We start from the raw sequence: 17,858 nt of genomic DNA on the forward strand, positions 1-17,858 counted from the left end.
AGTAATTTAAAATGATAAGAAGATAGAAATGAAAATTAAAATTGGAAGAATGCCAGAGAGCATGCTCCATAAAAATCTATTTCAGGAATCCATTTAAAAAATTCTGCCAGTCTTTCTGCAAAGTTAGCCTTCAATTTTTGTAGTTATAAATTTATGCAATCTTAAAATGTGAAAAAGAAAACCACATACCATTTCTTTGTTTCAAATTTTTGGCCCAAATCAAGTGGCTCAGCGATCTTCTACATTATGCATCTTCACGTAACATTATGGGACCAACTATTAGAGTCAAAAGCCAGCCACGGCTGGAGCTGACTGCCAGACAGCATCGCTGATTCATCTCAGGAAGAAAAGGCTGCAGCATCCACAGTTCTGATGATGTCCAAAGAGGGTAAAGAATTGGTCATAAGCCAAGAATTTCCTCTTGGAGCATAAACAGAAGGACTGTAAGTAGACATAGCTTACAGCTTGCTACATTTGAATCTTAATTCAAATGTGGTGCTTTGGAGGCAAAAAAAAAAAAAAAAAAAAGAAAAAGCGTGGGGGGCAGTACAGAGTAATAATTTCCAAAGCCATACTGTGACCCTAAGATTGGACAGCTTAGGTATGTTTTTAGGATACAACGATGTTTTCCTTATTCATTTAATTCCACTAACAAGAGTTATGTGACTATTTCACCTATTCTACACTAAATAAGTTTGTACTTTTTAAAAAATTTTTCTTTAATGTTATTTATTTTTGAGAGAGAGAGAGACACAGAGAGAGAGAGAGAGCATGAGCAGGGGAGGGGAAGAGAGAGAGGGAGACACGGAATCTGAAGCAGGCTCCAGGCTCTGAACTGTCAGCACAGAGCCCAATGTGGGGCTTGAACTCATGAACCAAGAGATGATGACCCCAGCCGAAATCAGACGCTTAACCGACTGGGCCACCCAGGGGCCCCTAGGTTTGTACTTTAAATATAACTCCCTCTAGGAAGCCTATAACAAAATAATTTCTTATTTCTTCATTTTAGTGCATTAGATTTCATATAATATTTATCTCACCCACCAAATATATACTTAAACATCATAGGGTTAAAATAATAACCCTTCATCTATTATGGAATATGAGGCAAACTGCATAAGCAGACCATCAGGATAAAAATGATGTGAACACTAGTCAGAAAGGGAGATTGAGTTACAAATGTGCTGGTGGGAAGAGGGGGGGAGGGTGCTATATGAACCAAAGAAGCTTTCTTTCTCAGCTTCCCAGTCCATTTAGCTGGCTCCTCAGAGAAATTAAAGGATGCAACCTAACAAAGGGACCCTAAACCAGAACCACATCCAAAACTCAAATGAGACACATAAATTATAGTCACAAAGAAAGGGAGGGAGGAAGGAAGGAAGGGACAGAGGGAGCGAGGGAGGGAGGGAAAGAAAGGGAGAGAGAAGAAGAAGGAAGGAAGGAAGGAAGGAAGGAAGGAAGGAAGGAAGGAAGGAAGGAAGGAAGGAGAGAAGGAAGGAAGGAAGAAATAATATATTATTTATATTATAAATAAATGATTATTCATTTAAACCCAGAAATTCTAATCTGGCAATGATGAAAATGGAAATTTCTAATATGAAAGGTGTCCCTCTTGGTTGTCCCTCTTAATCACCCTCTAAAATGGTATATTGGAGATTTTACATATTATAGAGAAGAAATGCTCTTTGCCAAAAATCAAGCACTCATCTAGCTTTCCTATGAGACACTACAAATATGATGATGAAAGCAAGATTAATAAATAATTAGCACAAATCTAATCTTTCAATCTTGCAAAACTTCTTTGCAATTGACTTTTGTAATTCATTTTATAACCCATTTTTTGAGGACTTTAAATTTTTTTTTAACATTTATTTATTTTTGAGAGACAGAGAGAGACAGGGCATGGGACGGGCAGAGAGAGACGGAGACACAGAATCTGAAGCAGGCTCCAGGCTCTGAGCTGTCAGCACAGAGCCTGATGAGGAACTCGAACTCATGAAATGTGAGGTCATGACCTGAGCCGAAGTCAGATGTTTAATCGACTGAGCCACCCAGGCGCCCCTTAAGGATCAGTTTAAATCAAGAGTATACCAGAAGGCATTCCAATAAAGCAAGAGCTGTTTTCATATTTGCAGAAGTAGTAAGTGAGAATTAAAATTTATTGTATTATAATATATAACAGTATATATTAGTAATTAGTTGTTAATAATTAATAATTACATAATTAGTAAGACTACATTATATTATTTATATTATAAATAAATGATTATTCATTTAAACCCAGAAATTCTAATCTGGCAATGATGAAAATGGAAATTTCTAATATGAAAGACATTTAGCTATGTTATTATCAAATTAGTTGCTTATAATTTCAAAACAGTTAAGGGGCCTAGGATATAAACTTGATTCTAAATTCATTTGTTAGTTCAACACATATTAAAAGTACCTAATTGGCTCTGAACTTAAGACCATGACTTTCCTACTAAATTAGTTTTGACAAGAAAGATCTGGGCCCTTCGTTATCTTGTAAGCCCCAGGAAGCAGAGAGGAGAACATGATGTACCCTCAGCAGCCTGCAGACATGGCAGTGAATCTGAGTTAGTCCTCTGTGGGTAGCCCCAAAAGGCTTTTAATGATGTGGAAAATATATACAGATTGTAGGCTTAAGGCATTCTCAGGGGATTACTACTGACAGAAAATTCTACTCTAGCAAAGATTCAGAAGATTTAAAAAATCAAACACCTATTATGTTGTTCTGAGAGTTGCCTTTAAAAGACCACTAAGGAAGCAAACTAACCTTCTGGAATGCCTGCACACTTACTACAAACTAATTCTACTGTTCTGTTCATAAAGTCTAGGGCCTAATTCAACTTCTACTAACTGAGAATTTACCAAACCCCAACCATTTGGTTTCAGCCTCCCTCAATAGAGATTTGACTGGTGGTTTAAAAAACACTCTAGACAAAATATTTTGGTCTGAGGAAAAAAAAAAATTAACATTTCTCTGTAAGAGAGGTGGAAGTGGTAGTTGAAACTCTTTTATGTGTACAGAAGGCTGTGCTTAGATGGGCATTTGGAGCCAAATTCCATGTCACAAGTTTGCGACTTCCATCACCCACTTGTGTGTGTTGGAACAAATGTCAAATTAACTTTGGAGGAAGTTTTAAAACTAGTCTAGAGTCATTCCTTTCATCTACTTCAGTGCAGGGCTGCATGGCCTTCTGTTTAGGTACCATATATTAGGTAAACTCCCATCACTCAGCCCAGCAGACTCCCAAATCATGGCATTCTTTGGCCAAAAACAAATAATTTGAGGGAATAAAACCTCAAATGCATTACCCCTCAAAATCTCAGCTAAGAAAAATGGTATGTATGAAGGAATTCTGAAAAGATATGAAGAACCCTCATTCTTTGAGCCACTGTAATGGCCATTCCCTAGATTAAGCCAGATTGTCAGAGTTGTGTGCCTGGCCACACCACACTGCTGGTCACGGCCACCCTAACGGAACTTCTTTAGGAAGAACGGTTATTCATTGAGCACATACAATCTTTACCTACATCACAATGCTCTCAAGGTAGATGTTATTCTCATATTAGAGAAGAAAATAATCAGGTCTTGCAAGGTTATTTCTCCCAGAGACACAGAGCCACACAATGGGCCTAGATGAAGGACATAATAGTCCAAAGAATCCTGCTGACTTTCAGTGTAAGGCTGTTGAGGACATTTTGCATTATGCTATACTGAATCCACTTTAAAAAAATATATATATATATATAGCAGAAACTTCATTCTGGATTCTAGACAGGAAAAACTTTGCTCCTCTTAGGCAATTGGTCTGCTCCTCTCATAAATGAGCTTTTCAATCATTAAATCTTTCATGTTTTCCTCTTTGCCTGGCAGTTAGAAATTTTGGAATTAAATGTGTGCCCAGTTCTAATAAACATACCGGATTTCAGGATTTTGTGAGCTAATGTTTCCCCTAGCTCATTTCATCTCACTTTTTTCTTCACCGATATTCTCAGATTCTTTTTCATCTCATCTTACATGTACATCCTATTACAAACTATGTACTTTCAAATGGCATTTACCAAAATCTTGCAAAAATTCACCAAGTTGTACATTTTACTATATATAAATTATACTTTAAAAAGTAGTGAAGTACAAAAGAAAAGCCGTTTATAATAATCAAAATCAAAGGACAGCGGTTGAAATGTTTCTTATAACATCTTTGAGTCAATTCTTTTTTTTTTTTTTTTTTTTTTTTTTTTTTTTTTTTTTTTTTTTTTTTTTTTTTTTTTTTTTTTTTTTTTTTTTTTTTTTAAATTTTTTTTTCAACGTTTATTTATTTTTGGGACAGAGAGAGACAGAGCATGAACGGGGGAGGGGCAGAGAGAGAGGGACACAGAATCGGAAACAGGCTCCAGGCTCTGAGCCATCAGCCCAGAGCCTGACGCGGGGCTCGAACTCCCGGACCGCGAGATCGTGACCTGGCCGAAGTCGGACGCTTAACCGACTGCGCCACCCAGGCGCCCCTCTTTGAGTCAATTCTTGACAAAACATTCTAAATTACTTCATCCTTGCATAAGCAATCGCTGAAGTAATATTGTTATTCTATCTTATTATAACTTATAGCTTAAAATATAGTTACATAAACATATGTGGATTTATTAACGTTAGAGTGGGGATAATTTTAAGGGATTTCATTTTGTAAAGACTGTATTGGAGGGTTCTCTTGGCCTTTTTACCATATTTATTCTAAGAGAGAGGAGTACATATTGGTGAGAAGGTGTGGAGGAAAAAGCGTCTTTTGTGAAATGGAAGTATTAGTGGAGAAAAAAGGAAAACGCACACATGGAACAAGTTGGTTAACCCCAAGCCGAGTGTGAGACGCACACGCCCACACTTCTGGCTTCACTTTTCTCCTTGCCTTGGTTGTCTTAGTACTGATCCTCAATTTTTTTTGGTGTCGGAACCCTTTACAGTTTTTTAATTTTGTTGACTTTGATTCTGGTTATACCTATTAATATTGACCCTATAAGAAACTAAAATTGATAGATGTTTAAAACCATTATGGGTTAACAAAAACAGATCTTACTTTAAAATAACTATAATTTTTTCAAAAAAAGAAATGAGTGGTGTTTTGTACTTTTTAAAATCTTTGTAATATCCTCTTCACAGAGCTGAGATTCTCATATCTGCTTCTGAATTCATTATGAGAGTCTGTTTTGGTTGAAGTATATGGCCTCATAGAGATATGTAGTAGGAGAAAGAAGTATTTTAATAGTCTCCTCAGTTAATTATGGATATTTGAATTTGATACAACATCCAAACTCAACAAACTGTAGTTTCTTAGTGCCACATGAGGCTAGTAATATTCTAACAACCAGAACCAAATAAAGAAAGCACAACAAAAGGGAAACTATAAACCAACATCTCTCATGAAGTTAAATGCAAAAATCTTTAATAAAATTTTAGCAAATTGTATGCAACAATGTGTGTGTGTGTGTATGTGTGTGTGTCATGTGTATATATGACCCAACAGGATTTCTTCCATGTATGCAAGGCTCATTCACTATTTAAAAATTAATCAATGTAATCTACCATACCAATAGGCTAAGGAAAAAAATCATATGTGCATATCAATTAATGCAGAAAAAACATTTGATGTAATTCAATATCCAATATCAGGATAAAAAGTTTCAGCACACTAGAAACAGAAGGGAAACTTTCTCAACCTAATAAAGTACATCTACAAAAAACCTATAGCTAGCATCATACTTAATAATACAAGACTGAATAATTTTCTTTTAATATTGGGAACAAGGCAAGAATGTCTACTCTCAACATTCTTATTTGGCACAATACGAGAAGTTCTAGCTCTTGAAATAAGGCAAAAAAAAAATTAAAGATTTATTTTAACCTTAACATATTGGAAAGAAAGAAAGAACACTGTGGTTGTTTGCAGATGATGAAATAAACAAATAAATAACTCTCAAAGGACCTACAATCCTAGATCCAAAATGTGAGTTCAGTAAAATTTCAGGATACAAGATCAACCCACAAAAACCAACTACATTTCTAGATATCGACAACAAAGTAATGAGAACACATTTTAAATGAGTATCATTTACAGACACTCCAAATAAAATGATGTAATTAGGTATAAGTCTAACAAAACATTGGTAATATCTATATAATGAAAATTATAAATTGCTAATAAACCAATGAAAACCTAAATTGTGAAGACATTCCATGTTTACAGACTGGAAAAATCAACACGGTAAAGATGTCAATTCTCCCTAAATTGATACATAAGTTTAAGACAATTCCTATTAACACATGGTAAATTATAGCAAATAAATACTACACTGGATATTTTTAAAAGGGACTCCTATCAAAATTCAGTTTAATTTGTTAAATAATTACACTAGTCATCATCACATAAGGTCTCAAAAATAATCATGTGGACTTTATTTTTTTTTTTTAATTTTTTTTTCAACGTTTTATTTATTTTTGGGACAGAGAGAGACAGAGCATGAACGGGGGAGGGGCAGAGAGAGAGGGAGACACAGAATCTGAAACAGGCCCCAGGCTCTGAGCCATCAGCCCAGAGCCCGACGCGGGGCTCGAACTCACGGACCGCGAGATCGTGACCTGGCTGAAGTCGGACGCTTAACCGACTGCGCCACCCAGGCGCCCCTCATGTGGACTTTAAAGAATAAGGTGGAAAAGAATTAATAAACAGCAACTTGAAATAATTCTGTCAATATACTTTATTTTAAGTTCATGTATTTATTTTGAGAGATAGAGAATGGGAGAGAGAGTGTGCGCACGCACATGGGGGCAGAGAATCCCAAGCAGCCTCCGCACTATAACCATAGAGCCCTACGCAGGGCTTGATCCCACAAACTGTAAGATCATGACCGAAATTAAGTCATTTAACTGACTGAACCACCCAGGCGCCCCTGTCAATGCACTTTTAAACTGCTCAAAGTAATCAATGCTATATAAAAAACAAAAGCAAAAATAGACAAATGGGACTACATTAAACAAAAATCTTCTGTAAATCAAAGGACACAATTAATATGGTGAAGACAACCTATGGAGTAGGAGAAAATCATATACCCAATAAGGGGTTAGTATCCAGAATATGTAAAGAATTCCAACAACTCAAAAACAAAAAAAATCACATAACCCATTAAAAAATGGGCCAAGGACCCAAATAGACATTTCTCCAAAGATGATGTACGGACAGACAACAGGCACATGAAAAGACGTCAACAGCACTAACCACCAGAGAAATGCAAATCAAAACCACAGTGAGATATCACTTCATACCTACTGGGATGGCTACAATGATCAAGTAATCAATCAATCAATTACTGGTGTCGGTGAGGGTGTGGAGAAATTAGAACCCTTACACACTATTGGGAATGTAAAATAGTGCAACTACTATGGAAAACAGATGAAAGTTTCCCTCAAAATTAAAAATAGAACTACCATGTGATCCAGCAATACCACTTCTGGGTACGTATCTAAAATAATTGAAAGCAGGGTCTCAGAGAGATATTTGCACAGCTATGTTATTTTCAGTAGTGAAGAAGTGAAAGCAACCCAAATGTCCATTCACAGGTGAATGGATAAACAAAATGTGGTTTACATATACAATGGAACATTATTAGGCTTTAAAAAGGAGGGTGATCCTCACATATGCTACAAAATGAGTGAAGCTTTAGGACATTAAGTGAAAGAAATAAATCACAAAAAGACAAATACTCTATGATTCCATTTATCTAAGGTATCTAAAGTAGTAAAATTCATAGAAGTAGAAAATAAAAGGGTGTCTACCAAGGGCTTGGAGAAGGGGGAAAGGGAATTGTTATTTAATTAGTTCAGAATTTCAGATTTGTGAGATGAGAAATTTCTGAAGATCTGTTTCACAACAATGTAAATATATTTAACACTACCAGCTGTATGCTTAAAAATGGTTAACATGGTAAATTTTGTCATGAATTTTTAATCACAATAAAAAATTATATAAAAATAATACCAAATATTAAGTGGAAGGAAAAGTTGCATTTGTGGAATACTTACAAAATGTTAGAAATAACCCAAATAATTATATAAATCACAATATTTTCATACTGCTCTGAAAGAAAAAGTTATTACTTTTTTCTTCTAGAAAACATGATAATCACTCTCATACCACCATAATATGTACAGTCATATTAAAGACAGGAAAACTCTTGGACCATTAGGTAATTTTATTTGGACATCTAACTATATATATTCATAGATATTGCTAAGTATATTTGCTTAATTTTATTCCCAGTAGAAGCTAACTTTAGGAACCTTACTTCATATTTATAGTTATTCTGGTTCCTTATGGATACTAAAAACAAAATTCACAAACACACTCTCAAGCATGTTATTGAAGTATGCCCTACTATAACTAATGAAGAACATTTAACTTTTAATTCCTTAGTTGAGGAAGAAAATAGCTCTCACATATTCTATACCCAAGATAAATTTTTAAAAGACAAAATGCCTTCTATTCTGAAATGACAGCCCCCTCACATATGGAGCAGTAAACTTTTCTTTCTTCCCAAAATACTCATTTGGCACTGAGTTTTGACAAGTGAAAAAGCTTTTCTACATGCATACAGTTCATTTGATTTTAAGCACTGATCCCCCTCGCCTGCACATCAAGCTTTCCTTAATATTTAAGACATCTAGTATCCTTTTGTAGCAAGTTCCAGAAATAACTTGTTTCAACTTATCAAAAATAATGGGTTGAAATGTGTTTGCTGACCAAAGGGGATGCTGATATGGAGTAAATGTAGATGTCAGAGATTTTAAAAAGTATTCAATGAATTTGACAAGCTATTTTTTTTCCTCAAATACCCTAAAAGTAAAACCATTAAAACTATCCATTAAATGAATAAAGATTATCCTTTTATTTACATATAATAGTAAATGCTAGCATCTATTGTCAAAATCAGTATCTAAAGGGGCAGCTGTAGACCAATTTTAATGAATGTGCATGCAAATTATGCCCGTTTTTTTTTCCTCACTTGATTTTTTTTATATTGTTGAAATGGAGGAAAGAATATTTAATATTCTCGATTGAGACATGCTAAGTACCTAAATACCATATTGTCATCTTGCATGTGATCAAATCTAAAAGCTAAATGAAAATGGCCCCATTTGGTTTCATGTAAACTAAGCTGAATATAGAAAGTGTCCAATTTCTATCGTTCCTCTCCAGAGTAGCTAGCACATATTTGTTGGGTAATTGCAGACTGACTGGTTCTAAATATAAACTGAGATGTGTGCTAAAATTATTGTCCTGATTTTTTAGCAATCACTATGAGAATCACACATGGTTACAGATTTTATTTATTAAGTACCTTGAAAAAACTAGCTTAAATAATAACGACAAAATTACACATGAAAATTTTCCCATCGAATGCAATGATGTAAATTAAATCCACGTTTTCCTACCAATACTCCACACATATAACCATTCATAACACAAAATCAGTCAAACCTAGTACTAGGACCACATCAATTAAAGCAGATTTTACACAAATAAGTTTTAAGTGGGTTCACTCCTCTTACAAAAGAAAGATAGTGCTACCTTTAAAGAGAGATATATCTAAGCAGCTCTAAAATTCTAATCCAACAAAAAAACCTCAAAATAATCTTGAACCTGCTGCCTGGATTACTGCTGATCCATCTTCCAGATCTACAAATGCTGAATTTACTTTAAGAAGTCAATTTCACAGAAATACGCTAATGGAGGAAAAGGAGAATTCATGTAAAAATAAGCTAATTCCATCTGGCTGAATTAGACCTGACATAGGTCAGGCTTTGCAAAGTAGTGAGTAAAAGAGATGGAAATGTTCAAAAGAATCCTTTGTCAAAAATAACGTTCCATTTCACATGGCTAAGCAGAGGAACAACAATAACATGGAAGTTTGGAAGCTCAGGAGCCACAACACAATTTTAAAAAACCAAACACTGTGGACAGTTCAGCACACCCAGGGGAACAAGAATATCATCAATTTCAAAGGAAGGAGTTCTCACAGAGCTTTCAGTCAGCCTTAGAGAAGACCCAGTGATCACCTGACCACCTAACTCTAAACTTTCAAAGGAGTCAAAGGAACATAGGCCAACCAGTCACTTGCAAGTACAGAGTGAAGGAAAAAAGAGTAAAACAGATTTATCACTCACCTTCTCAGAGCCTAAACAATCTCAACACCTTGGCTTTCTTAACTACTATGTGTACTATGGGCAGGAGTGTGTTAACAAATAAATGTCAAATGGGAATTAACAGAAATAAGGGTAGTGGAGAATAAATAGGCAAGCCTATTTAAATTTAAGTTTTTTAACTTTGAGTTAACCCTACGGAAACGGCTGGCTATGCCCAGTTCAACTTTGACAGATAATGCCTGAGAGGAATGGAAATAAATTTACCACTTTCTGAAAGTTTAAGGAAATTGTTTTAAATAATAGTTCTCAACTAAGCACAGGGCAAATTCTTCCCAAAATACTGTGTACCTCAATGCCCGGCTTCCACCAGAAATCATCTGTCAGGTCCTAAAAAGGGGAAGAGGGTGCCTATTTTGGATTTGTAAAGTTGATGGTTCAGTTTTCATTGTTTCCTTTCAGATCTCCCAAAACTGATGACATATTACATACTTGTGCAGGTTCCCTACTTGTGCCCTCAAAGCATATTCACATCCCAGTGACTCCCCTTCCATTGGTCCTCAGAGAAACTTAATGACGTCCCCACCTCAATGGCTTCCGGTATTCCAAGTAGGTGGAGGTGGGACTCAGAGGAAGCAAAGGTGAGAGACTGGGGGAATAAGAGATGGCCAAAGCAGAGGAGGTAATGTCACTCCATCCCTACAACTACTGTAGTTAGGGGTTAGGGGTTAGTCTCTCTCCTTGAGGGAGATTTCCTTCGGTGGAGAGTTACAACAAGAGAAGGGAAGTGTCTGAATCCCAAAGGGAAATGCTGGGAATGTTCTCTGTGTGTCTCATTGGACACTGATCTCAAAGGCCGTCTCTAGCAGTGTACATGGGGAAGGGGCAGAAATCATCAATGTTCACTACAATCTCTTGTACCTTATACCCAGGGCTTCTGCTGAGAACCTGAAGGAGATCTGAAGTTCCCTCCCTCACCTATGTGGATTCTCTAAATTAGAGTACAAGAGTGTGTTCATATGCCTTGGATTACCAGGATACTGAAGTTGGAGACCTGGAAACCTGATACTGGCGGACAGAAGAAGTGAAGTTTGAAAGAGATAAGGGTGGGGTAGATGCCGGAGGGGAGGCTAAAGGAGAGGGAGTCGAGGTCTGCAGACACAGTGCTAAAACCAGAAAGTCATGTATTCCCTTCTCTGACTATCACCTCTGGCTGGCTGGCTCTCACCAAACATGTTCTCCAACCTATTGCCATCTCTCCACAGTGGTCCCCTACGCCTGCCTTTCTTACTACCCAAGATTTTTTTTTTTAACTGAAGTATAATTGACATACAATATTACATTAGTTTCAGGTGCACAACACAGTGATTCAACAACACTATACATTAGGCAATGCTCACCACTACACCAAATAAGTGTAGTTATCATGTCACCATTCAATATTATTATAATATTATTGACTATATTCTCTATGACTACATTCAGTTGTTTCTTCTCATCCCTATGACTTCTTTATTTTATAACTAGAAGCTTATACCTCTTAATCCTCTTCACCTATTTTGCCCAGTACCAATAATTTAAGTAGTTTCTCCAATCAAGAGAAGAGGTTGCCTGAAAAAGTATAATCTGAGGAACCACAGACAGGAGTAACTGTTATTAATTAATAATATGCCAATATCTTATATTTAATTTGTAATGTCCAAAGAGAACATGATGAATCCAATAGAGCTTCAAAATTTGCATTAAGTAGCCAAACTACACATCACAAGAAAAGAAGCTGTGACTGGGTGGTGACAGATATTAACTAGACTTACTGTGGTGATCAATCGTAATATATGTAAATATCAAATGATATCAAATCATTATGGTGTACACTTGAAACTAATATGTTATATGTCAATTATATATCAAATTTAAAAAAAAATTAAACTAAGAATTCATACTTTTTAACCTAGAATTTCATTTCTGAGACTCTATCCTAAGAAACCAATTTCTAAAATATAGCTTATGAACAAAGATGTTCATCACAGTATTACTTATTATCGTCAATAGTATAGCAACATTGAGGAATGGTTAAGAAATTATGGTACCTCTACCTAATGGAATATTATGTAGATATTTTAGAAGTTGGCTGTCTAGTTGTAATTAAGTGAAAATTAATGTTATAAAATGTAAAGTGAAAATATTTTAAAAAGGAATATATATATCATGATTAAAACTATGCACAGAAAAAAGAGGGGGAGGAAACATCAGAATCACATCAAAATATTAATACTGCTTATCTTTGTTAGTACAAGCATGGTGATTTTTTGCCTTTTCATATTCTTATAGCTTCCAAATTGTTCATAAATCTATAATGGAAAGGGAAAGCTTTTTGAAAGGCAAGCTTCTCTGAAAGAGGAAAAATGTTACTTGAATAGAAAACTCCTTCTGGGTTGAGTTGACAACTGATCTTTTTAATATCAGAACCCAGGAAATACAGTATTTTCCGGAAGAGCACTTGGAGCAAGGAATATGGAGAATGTGAGCAAGACTAGCCAAAGAGAAACCTAGCGAGCTTAGTAACCTACATTAGTTCCCTATGATTACCAGATGAGGAGTGGATTTCCCTGCCTGATATGTAAGGTTCTTCACAATTTGTCACTGGGTAGCCAAATAGTCTATGAGCACTTAGCTGAACCTCCTTGTCTGGCTTTCTCTTTACCTATCCAAACCCTTCCCATCTTGCAGAGTGACTGAATTCACTTCCATCCATGAAGAGTTTCCTGATCCTCTTATGAACCCCCATCTCTATGATTTCTCCTTCTTAAGGTGTTGATATAGCATTCATAGCACCACCTTTTTCTGGTCCTAGACCAGTTCTAACTATTTTGTTAATTACTCCTGTGTAAGTAAGTATCTCCCCAGTTAGACTTTAAGGTCCTTGAAGTCAAGAATTTGAATGGTTTGCAGACCATAGTCATTTGACAAAACATTCAGACATACAGGAAGAGAGAGAGGAGAGAGAAAAGATGAAGTGCTAAAGCCAGGTTGGTATTATATTCATACTCGGTGATGTTATCTAAATAAAATGTGTTGCCTCGGTTTTAAAAGCTTCCCGCTGACCCTTCACCACTAGGACATGTACTTTCTTTTGCTTTTTTTTAATAGCAGTGGGATCGTAGTTTTGCTTATTTGTTCCTACCAAGTCTGCTATCCTCCTGGGAATTAAACAGATTGGACTGCAAGATGCCTCACCAAGGTTCAGGATATAGTCTACAGCCATATAAAGAACAAAAAGAAATGACTTCCTAGGAATCAAATTTAAGACTAATCACAAGATCCTACTTCTCTTAAGGTCTTGGGAGAACAACAAATACAAATTTGTGTCTCCATTTTATGGCCTTATTTAGGCAGTGGGCTTTAGTCTATCAATATCCTCATTAATAATTCTCCAATGTAAGTAGTTCAATACTCTATACATGATGGACTAAGATGACTATGTTCCTATCTGCCATCAAATATTATTCCAGTACTAAAAGAATAATGAGCACTTGCACTATAGCAACCTGCCCCCAGAGACATCAACAAGAGTTTCATATCGTAAGAGAGAATACATAAATCGTAAGTGAAAGCAAACCAAATGGCCAAGCAATAGACAAAGCAAAACCCAGCATCCATTATTTTTTTCAGAAAGAGCACACAGGTCAATTATAACTGTTGACTCTGAAGGGCAGGGCAAAAATAAATCAATGCAGTTTCCCACTATACAGAACCACATTTTGCTACAACACTCATTTTGCTAAGTCAATGCTTGTCCAGATTCCACCACTCACTAGCTATATGATCTTGAGTCTTCTCTGTATTTCAGTTCCTTAGTCTGTAAAATGGAGTTATCACCGACTATGCCAAATCACAGCTGTAACGAATCAAATAACATTATCAGTCTGAGTTTATCTGTCACCCTATCATGGGATGACACACCCCACAAAAATAGTTCAGTCACACATCCCATGAACTAAATACCTGTTCTCATTGCAAATGTTTTCTCTAAAGTCTAAGAAGAAAAAAAATATTTCCCGTTTTTTTTTTAACTTTCCTAATTGGTTTTCCCAACATTTGAGCAACCACCATTTATCACTGCCAAAACTGTGTTAAACATCTCCTGCTACGACCTAGCTCTTCTATGCAGTGTTGTCCAGATATTATTTTTTGGCATATGGTTTCTAAGAAAATAGGTTTTTTTCCATGCATTTCAAAGAATGCTCTTTCATACTAAAAGAACAATAATTCCATACACAGTTAGTTTACAGGTTGTTGCTATTGTTTCAGATTACTCACATGAAAATTAATTTTATGTTGAACATCTAATAGACCATATATAGGTACACTTACACTGGGACACACAACTCCTCCTTACGGTGAAAGATCCATGGGCTTTGGAGTCACGGAGACTTGCATTCAAATTCCTGTTCTGTGACCTTGAGGAGGTAATTTAACTTCCAGGCTCCTCACTTTCCACCTTTGGTTCTAGGTTGTTGTGATGATTTAATGAAATAATATTATCTAAAAGTAAGTGTCCAAGCTCTGCAAGTATTATTTCCTACCTCCCTTAAATCTTTTCCTCCTATACCAAGACCAATCAAACCCACTCTGAACACAAGACAACTTGCACACAGCATCTATTTCATACATTAGCGGGGAAACGCTAGGCGAAGAAAAACTGAGTGGACGAAAGCATGAATTAGGCATCTAATGGAGCAAGAAGTAAAGAAACTGACAAGGGCCCCCTGCTTCACTCGCAAGTCCGAAAACCACACTAATGTGACACACTTTGAAGACTGCACCGCACACTCACAGAGGTTCGTACCATGCTGTGGGAAAAGGACAAAATACAGCACAAGCCAGCAGGGAGCTTTCTGGTTCACCCCACCCGACCCTGCCCGCCCAGTGGCACCTCTGAAGCCTAGAAACTGAGGTGAGAGCACAGCAACTGACTCCGTCCCCCTGCCCTCCCCCATTCTGCCCAAATCTCTCTCGGGGCACGAATGCTGCTGAATCATTAGCCCTAACAGTACGAGCTCCCGGCTCGGCTGCTCCCACGGGAGCCAGTGTCCCTAGAGCTGTGACCGTCCCCGGTGGGGGGCCGAGACCTCGGGGTGGGGTGGGGCAGTGAAAGGGGGTCTGGGAGGATCGGAGCAGCAGGTACTCACCCGGGTGAGAAAAGCCCAGCCCCGGTCCTCGCCTCCGCGCTGCAGGCGGTCCGTCTGCGGCTCCCCCGCGTCCCGGATCCCCGCGGGCGGTCGCCCCCGGACCCCGCAGCCAGAGCTGGTGGTCCGCTGCTCCCCTCCGCGGGCCCGCCACCCTAGGCTGCCACGGCTCGGGGCTGGGGCGCTCCACCCGGAGCAGCTGGAGCAGCTGTCGCTGCCGAAGGGGGTGGCGGCTACCGACGGGCCAGACCATTAGTGGGCTGCGACCGGGGGTGCGCGACGTGCGGAGAGGGGCGGACGCGGAGGGCGCCCAGGCCCGGCGACGGTTGGGAGAAACCAAGGCCGAGGGGACTCCGCTGCCGCCCAGCAGCGCCGGGAGGGCTTAGGGGGTGGGGGGCAGAAGGTACCAACCCAGGAGCCCCTGCTCTCCCTGGCTGTGGACTGAACACAATCCTTTAGATTTTCCGGGCACCCCCCCCCCTCCCGGTTTGCCTTGGTCCCGCTCAGGGCTCCTTTCGAACGCGGCAAACAGTGGACCTAGCGACGGGTGCGCCTGGGCGGTGTCCCCTCCTGGGGGGATGCGAAAGGGCGCTGGCCTGAGCCCTGCCTTCGTGCCGCCCTCTGCTCCGCGGTGGGGCCCGGTGGCGCCGGTTCCTGGTGCATATCTTACTCCAGACGTCTTACCACAAATCAGAGGGGGCATCCGAGTCCTTGAAGGGGTTCCTCAGACCTTTTACCCAAGCATCTTTGTGGAGCAAAGAATTAAAAGGTATCCACGCCCAGCGTGAAAGTTAGAAAATAAAATCAAGTGGGCCCCATCCGGTAGGTGATTTGTAGATCCAGGAAAATAAGGGACAGTTTTGAATCGTTTACAGTGGTTCCACAAATGTTGAACCACGGCAGTTGGAAAAAAAATGTGGATTTAGGAAGCCCCTTTAACAGCTCTATAAAAGATTATTAAAGAAAGTCAAAAATATGTCAGGTTCATTGTTCACCATTTTAAAGATTAGTGTCTTGGGAAAGGGGAGGAGATAGTATCCTAATATGAAATGAACTTCATAGAGCTGGGAAGAGAAGTTCCCACCAGGACATGTCTTAGACTGCTGTGAAAGCCCGTTTGTGGTCCCTTGGTCCCGGCCCAGGTCACAACCAGGCTTAAGCAGACTCATTTCAGACCATGGTAAAATTTAAGACAAGTGTATAGTTTTCTTTATCAAACCAAACAAACAAACAAAACAAAAAACAAAAAAAAAAACAGAGTTGGCAACTACCTTTAAAATGTAATTTAATGGAGTAAAAAAAAAAAAAGACCCTCAAAATACATCCCCCCCAATAGAAATTCCACAGTTAAAAGCCATTTTCTCTGGATTAAGATTTGTCCGTTTTTGAGTTAACAATCTTTTAACATAAACTGAGCACATACTATGGACCAAACACTGTACTGAGACTGTTTCCAGTTTTATTCATTTATTCTTCTTTGTTTTCAATGTTTATTTTATTTTTTAATTTTTAATTTTATTTATTTATTTATTTTACTTTACATCCAAATTAGTTAGCATATAGTGCAACAATGATTTCAGGAGTAGATTCCTTCCCCTTACCCATTTAGCCCATTCCCCCTCCCACACCCCCTCCTGTAACCCTCTGTTTGTTCTCCATATTTATGAGTCTTTTATGTTTTTCTCCCCCTCCCTGTTTTTATATTTTTGTTTCCCTTCCCTTATGTTCATCTGTTTTGTCTCTTAAAGTCCTCATGAGTGAAGTCATATATTAGTCTTTCTCTGACCAATTTCACTTAGCATAATACCCTCCAGTTCCATCCACGTAGTTGCAAAATTTCATTCTTTTTTGATTGCTGAGTAATACTCCAGTGTGTGTGTGTGTGTGTGTGTGTGTGTGTGTGTGTATGTATACCACATCTTCTTTATCCATTCATCCATCGATGGACATTTGGGCTCTTTGCATACTTTAGCTATTGTTGATGGTGCTGCTATAAACATTGGGGTGCATGTGCCCCTTCGAAACAGCATACCTGTATCCCTTGGATAAATACCTAGTAGTGCAGTTGCTGGGTCGTAGGGTAGTTCTATTTTAAGTTTTTTGAGGAACCTCCATACTGTTTTCCAGTGGCTGTACTAGCTTGCATTCCCACATTTATTCTTCTAAAAACTCCTGTAAAATTGGTGATATTGTTGGTAGGTTTTTTTTTTTAAATGTTTCCTTATTTTTGAGAGAGAGAGTGCAAGCAGGGGAGGGCAAAGAGAGGGAGACACATAATCTGAAGCAGGCTCCAGGCTCTGAGCTGTCAGTACAGAGGTAGACACGGGGCTTTATATCAGGAACCATGAGATCGTGACCTAAGCCGAAGTTGGACACTTAACCGACTGAGCCACACAGGTGCCCCAATATCATTGCTAGTTTTTAAACAGACTAGGCTCAGAAAGTTTGTCATGCTG

The 17,858-nt window shown here is 38.2% G+C and overlaps 1 protein-coding gene across 2 annotated transcripts in view; it reads right to left on the minus strand.

Annotated features, from left to right (window-relative positions):
• The window catches only part of TTLL7 (tubulin tyrosine ligase like 7), a 144,775-nt gene extending 129,293 nt beyond the window's left edge, over positions 1–15,482 (minus strand). For both annotated transcript variants that reach the window (XM_030326057.1, XM_030326056.1), the window contains exon 1: positions 15,406–15,482. The gene's annotated coding sequence lies outside the window, so the exon portion shown is untranslated. The remainder of the gene's footprint in view (positions 1–15,405) is intronic.
• Between the last annotated feature and the right edge of the window lie 2,376 nt (positions 15,483–17,858).

Source organism: Lynx canadensis, chromosome C1 (genome assembly GCF_007474595.2).
Source record: "Lynx canadensis isolate LIC74 chromosome C1, mLynCan4.pri.v2, whole genome shotgun sequence".
Classification (NCBI taxonomy): Eukaryota; Metazoa; Chordata; class Mammalia; order Carnivora; family Felidae; genus Lynx; species Lynx canadensis.